Genomic DNA, 6,299 nt, shown 5'->3' with positions numbered 1-6,299 from the left:
ATGGGACAGTGTGGGGGCAGCCACGTTCGCCGTGGCCGGGGTGCACCATGGGACGGTGCAGGGAACCGGGCGTTAGCCGTGGCAGGGTGCATTGTGGGAAGGTGTGGGGGCAGCCACATTCGCCGTGGCCGGGTGCACCATGGGACGGTGGAGGGAACCGGGCGTTAGCCGTGGCAGGGTGCATCGTGGGACGGTGCGGGGGCAGGCGGGGTTAGCTGTGGCCGGGTGCACCATGGGACGGTGCAGGGAACTGGGCGTTAGTCGTGGCAGGGTGCATCGTGGGACGGTGCAGGGAACCGGGCGTTAGCCGTGGCAGGGTGCATCGTGGGACGGTGCGGGGGCAGGCAGGGTTAGCTGTGGCTGGGTGCACCATGGGACGGTGCAGGGAACTGGGCGTTAGTCGTGGCAGAGTGCATCGTGGGACGGTGCAGGGAACTGGGCGTTAGCCACAGCCGGGTGCATCATGGGACGGTGTGGGGGCAGCCATGTTCGCCGTGGCCGGGTGCACCATGGGACGGTGCAGGGAACCGGGCGTTAGCCATGGCAGTGTGCATCGTGGGACGGTGTGGGGGCAGCCACGTTCGCCGTGGCCGGGTGCACCATGGGACGGTGGAGGGAACCGGGCGTTAGCCGTGGCAGGGTGCATCGTGGGACGGTGCGGGGGCAGGCGGCGTTACTCGTGGCTGGGTGCATCGTGGGACAGTGCAGGGAACTGGGCGTTAGCCGTGGCAGGGTGCATCGTGGGACGGTGTGGGGGGCAGGCAGGGTTAGCTGTGGCTGGGTGCACCATGGGACGGTGCAGGGAACTGGGCGATAGTCGTGGCAGGGTGCATCATGGGACGGTGCAGGGAACCGGGCGTTAGCCATGGCCGGGTGCATCGTGGGACGGTGTGGGGGTGAGCCATGTTCGCCGTGGCCGGGTGCACCATGGGACGGTGCAGGGAACCGGGCGTTAGCCATGGCAGGGTGCATCGTGGGACGGTGCGGGGGCAGGCAGGGTTAGCTGTCGCCGGGTGCACCATGGGACGGTGCAGGGAACTGGGCGTTAGTCGTGGCAGGGTGCATCGTGGGACGGTGCAGGGAACCGGGCGTTAGCCACGGGTGGGTGCATCGTGGGACGGTGTGCGGGCAGCCATGTTCGCCGTGGCCGGGTGCACCATGGGACGGTGCAGGGAACCAGGCGTTAGCCGTGGCAGGGTGCATCGTGGGACGGTGTGGGGGAGCCACGTTCGCCGTGGCCGGGTGCACCATGGGACGGTGCAGGGAACCGGGCGTTAGCCGTGGCAGGGTGTATCGTGGGACGGTGCGGGGGCAGGTGGGGTTAGCTGTGGCAGGGGCCATCGTGGGATGGTGCAGGGAACCAGGTGTTAGCCGCGGCCTGGGTGCATCGTGGTACGGTGCGGGGGCAGCTGCGTTCACCGTGGCCGGGTGCACCGTGGGACGGTGCATGGAATGGGGCTTTAGCCGCGGCAGGGTGCATCGTGGGACGGTGCGGGGTACCGGGCGTTAGCCGTGGCAGCGTTAGCCACATTAGCCACGTTAGCATCGTGGGACGCGTCAGCCGTGGCATTGGCTATCGTAGCTCCTCATCTGTTGTGAAAGGGCTACCCCCCAAATACACCCCCAGAATCCCAGCTGCTGCCCTGGCTGGCGATATGCCCCTACTAAAGGCAGCTCCACCCCCTGAATCCTGGACCCCCGCGGCACCCGTGTGGGCTCCTCGGAGAAAGCTGGAGAGCTGGGTACAGAAGTTACAAACCTTTATTGGCTACGGTACAGCCGGCCGTGGCGCCAGCCCCGGTGCACCGAGGGGGGTGGCGCCTGGCTGGGCATTTGTCCGGTTCTCTGTCCCTGCGTTGCTAGCTAGGCTCCTTATCAAACACTATTTACAGGGGGGCTGGCCAGGGCTGGGGCCGGGGCACGGCCAGCCTGTGGGGGGTGGAACGTGAGAGGGGATGATTCTCCGTCGCTCCGCTCAGGTGCAGCCACCTCTGGGGCAAAGCAGCATCACCCCACACACCTGCCCTGCTGAGATGCAGCCGCCTCGGGCGGAGGGACCTGTCCCCACACACCTGACCCCACTGGGACGCAGCCAGCTCCGGGGCAAAGTGTCCTCTCCCCACACAGCCGGCCTGGCTGAGATGCAGCCACCTCTGGGGTGGACCGAAACGCTCCCAGAACAGCTCAGGTTCCCTTTCCAGTAGAGCAATGACTTGTGCTCGAGGGGCGGAGCGACAGAGAATCATGACGGGGGCGGAGCCCAGGCAGCTCTTGTGGGGAGGTGGGGCTGATGCTTTACAAAAGCTAAACTCTGCTGGCCCCTGCTGGACAGAAAGGGGCCTCACCCCCCCCCCCCGTGTGGGGGCGGAGCCAACCATTGGTGGGGTGGAGTCTCCTGAGGAGGCGAGGCAAAGTGGGGGAGAAGAGACAGTACTTCATATGCTCAAGAGGGATCCATACTGTGTGGGGGCGGGGGGGGGAAGAGTCCCATCCGTCCGTCCATCTGTCTGTCGGTCCGTGGGGGTCCCTCCTATGCCGGCGACACCGAGGAGTTGGAGACGGAGGAAACCTCGGTGCGGGAGGTGGAGGAGAGCTCCGAGCCGTCGTCCACCTTCTTCCCAAACAGCTGCATTATGCAGTTACGGAACTGGGGGGAGAGATGCAGGGTTGGGGGGGGGCACGGCGCTGGGAGGTCCCCCATAGGGCCGGGCAGGCAGCTGCTCCCGTTGTGAACCAGGTTCCCCATCTACTTCCCCCTCCATCCCTCCACCACTCACCTGCACCTTCACCCGTCTGTCCGTCCACCTGCACATCGACCACCCCTTCCTCCATCCATCCATCCATCGATCTACTTGTCTACTATCCCTTCATCCATCCACCCACCACCCCTTCATCCATTCATCCACCCCTCCATCCAACTATCCCTTCATCCATCCACCCACCACCCCTTCATCCATTCATCCACCCCTCCATCCACCTACCTGTCTACTGTCCCTTCATCCAGCCATCCACCTACCCACTACCCCTCTATCCACCTACCTGTCTACTATCCATCCATCCATCCACCTACCCACTACCCCCCATCTATTCATCCACCCACCCATCCATTTACCCACTACCCCTCCATCCATTCATCACCCACCCATCCACCTACCCACTACCCCTCCATCCATCCATTCATCCACCCACCCATCCATCCATCCATCCACTTACCTGTCTATTATCCCTTTATCCATCCATCTACCCACTATCCCTTCTTCCATGCATCTACCCACTACCCCTCCATTCATCCATCCATCCATCCACCTGTCTACTATCCCTTCATCCATCCACCCACCTGCTCTTTGATCCGTCTGTCTGTCCACCCATCCACCTACCACCCCTTCATCCATCTACCAACCTTTCATCCATCCACCCATCCTTCTACCCTTTCATGCACCCACTCACCCTCCACTATCCCTCCCTCCATCCATCCATCGATCTGTCCATCACTCCATCTATCCACCCATCCATCCATCCCTCCCTCCCTCCCCCATCCACCTATCCCTCCAACCCCGACACACTGCTCCCCATACACGCCCATCCCTCCATTCATCCACCCACCCACTCACTTAACCACCCATCCCTCCAACCCCTCCATACCCCCTCTGTCTGTGGCCCCAGAGCCCAGGCGGCGTGCCTGGACCCGCCTCCATCCCCCGAGAGCCGCAGGCCGCGAGCGACTCACCTGCCTGTTCATGAAGACGTAGATAATGGGGTTGTAGATGGTGGCGCTCTTGGCAAAGTAGGCGGGCAGAGCAGCCGCCAGCGGGTGGAAGGCGTAGCCAGGGTTGGCGGCAGCGAAGCAGGCGAAGAAGGTGTAGGGGCCCCAGCAGAAGATGTAGGCAATGATCATGACCACCACCATGCGTGACACTTCCTTCTCCGCCTTCTGGGTGGACTCCGATTCCTTCTGCTGGGCTGCCACTGCTGCGGGAGAGGAAGCCAGGGTGAGAGCAAGGCCTGGGGGTTGCGAGCTGCCAACTGTGACGAAGTGGGACTGTTCTTAACGTTTCCTCTGAATAGTGTGGGGGTGCCTCAGTTTCCCCTAGGCAGTTCTTAAGTCTCTAGGGGGTGGGATAAGGCGGGGGTGTAATGGTTGCAGAGCAAAGGGCCAGGGTACATTAATGGCTGACACTCTGTCTCCTGGCCACTGATGGCCTGGGCCCTTCCCCCTGCCAGGTGAGAGCTAAAGGATTGGAGAACAAAGGGATCCGGTGACCTCCTGGGCCCGGGAAAGGGACAAAGCCCAGGGGAGGGGGGGCGGGAGAGAGTTTTTCAGTTTGGGGCTGGCTGGGACATGGAGTGAAGGGCAGACGGGGTGTCTGGCTCACTGACCCCCAGAATGGACCCAGCTGAGGGGTCCTGTTCTCTGCACCTACAAGCTCTGTGTTAGACCATGTTTCTGTCATCCAATAAACCTTCTGTTTCCCCGGCTGGCTGAGAGTCCCGTCTGGCTGCGGAGTTGGGGGGCAGGACCCTCTGCGCCCCCCCAGGACCCCGCCTGGGCAGACTGGCTGGGGGAAGCGCACGGAGGGGCAGAGGAGGCTGGAGGCTCCGGGGTCAGACCCAGGAAGGGGGAAGCCGGGTGAGCTGTGTGTCCTGCAGACAGGCTGCTCCCCGAGAGGAGACTCCCCCAGAGTCCTGCCCGGCTTCGTGGGGAGCTGGTCAGAGCATCGCCCGGGGACTCCGTGACAACACCAAGCTGTTAGCCAGTCAACCAACCATGGCAAGCTGGGCTTCTTCGGGCTGCAGTAGGTCAACCAGACCAGTGGGCAACCTCTTGGCCCGCCAGCCACCAAACATGGGCAAGTTAGACTACCCCACCTACCCCCTGGGGCTGGGTAGATCAACTAGGCTTATGAGAAGGCTCTTGGCCAGCCAGCCAACCAGCCATGATCAAGCTGGGCCTGTTATTGGGCCTCACGGGCTGAGGTAGGTTGGCGAGGCCAGTGGAATGCTCTTGGCCAAGCAACACTATTGACCAGCTGGGCACCGCACTGGGGTGTATGGGGCATGTCAACCTGGGCAATGGGAAGGCTCTTGGCCAAACAGCCAACCAACCAGAGGCACGCTGGGCTCCTTGTTGAGCCCCTGGAGTCAGTGTAGGGTTAGTAGGCCAGTGGGAAGGTCCTTGGCCAATTTTGGGGTCCCCTGTGGAGGGTCTGGGGGGAGCTCACCGTGCGGATGGCCATCCACACTTGCAGATAGCAGAGGACGATGACGCTGAGTGGGATGAAGCAGCAGGTGATCATCAGCAATCATGTAGGACTGGACCCCGGGTCTGAGCTGCCACTGAACACATCTGGGCCACAGGAGGTCTTCAAGCCATGGGGCCAGTACCTGGAGGGGGGTGGGGCAGTCAGGGGAGGGGACACAAGTTCCCTCACCCAACCCACCTTACAGTCACTCTTCCCCCTACCTATACTTCTCCTCCACAATGCACTTCTCTTGCCCCGCACTTCTGACCCAGACCTCTTCCCAGAGATACCCCACCCCCACCCTACAACCCCAATTTGGAGACATCTTCCACCACAGCTCACCCCAGAGACCCTACACACTGCTTCCCTCCACTCAGGCTGCTTCCTTCCTCCCTCTCACACCCATACCCCTGTCCCCTTCCATTCACCCCCTCCCTCCGCAGAGACCCCTCCATCCTCCCTACCCCCCTCTATCTATCTAGCTGTGACGTTATTGACTTGAACTGGGACCATATAGAACATTGTTGCAACCAAGGTCCTGTAGTGCACCAAATCTTGTATGAGGTGTCTAAGACAAGGTCATGGTTGGCTGGTTAGGGTGATGCGATCTGGGTGCGTGTATCCGTTTTGTATTTAAAGTGATCAGCATTGGCTCTGTCCTGTCTGTAGTTCAAACTTGTGCTGTGCTTCTGGGGACACCCCAGACACGTTGGGGTCAGCTCTGCCTAGCCCGCTGGACGGCCCATTAAGGACCATCAGCGACACAACTGACCCATTGAGAGAAGGCAGACACGCCTGGGGACTCAGCCAGGCAGACGGGGCCCTGCCTACGGACAGGACTCTGGGGTTTGTCCAGGCCATGGGCTGGGCAGCTTGTCCTTGGGACAAAGGAAGCAGAGGCCACATGGCAGGAGACTCTCACAGGCCCTGGAGACCCCTCCATCTTGTCGTCAGTCCTGCGTCCGGCCTCTGGAGGGACCTGGCTACACGGAAGCTCTGGACCAAGGGCTGAAGGACCCGTCCCAGCTGGGGATGTTCTCAGAGACTGGATGGGAACCA

The sequence above is a fragment of the Eretmochelys imbricata genome, chromosome 23 (assembly GCF_965152235.1).
Source record: "Eretmochelys imbricata isolate rEreImb1 chromosome 23, rEreImb1.hap1, whole genome shotgun sequence".
Lineage (NCBI taxonomy): Eukaryota > Metazoa > Chordata > Testudines > Cheloniidae > Eretmochelys > Eretmochelys imbricata.
The sequence above is the reverse complement of the archived record's forward strand: the minus strand, read 5'-3'. Positions refer to the sequence as shown.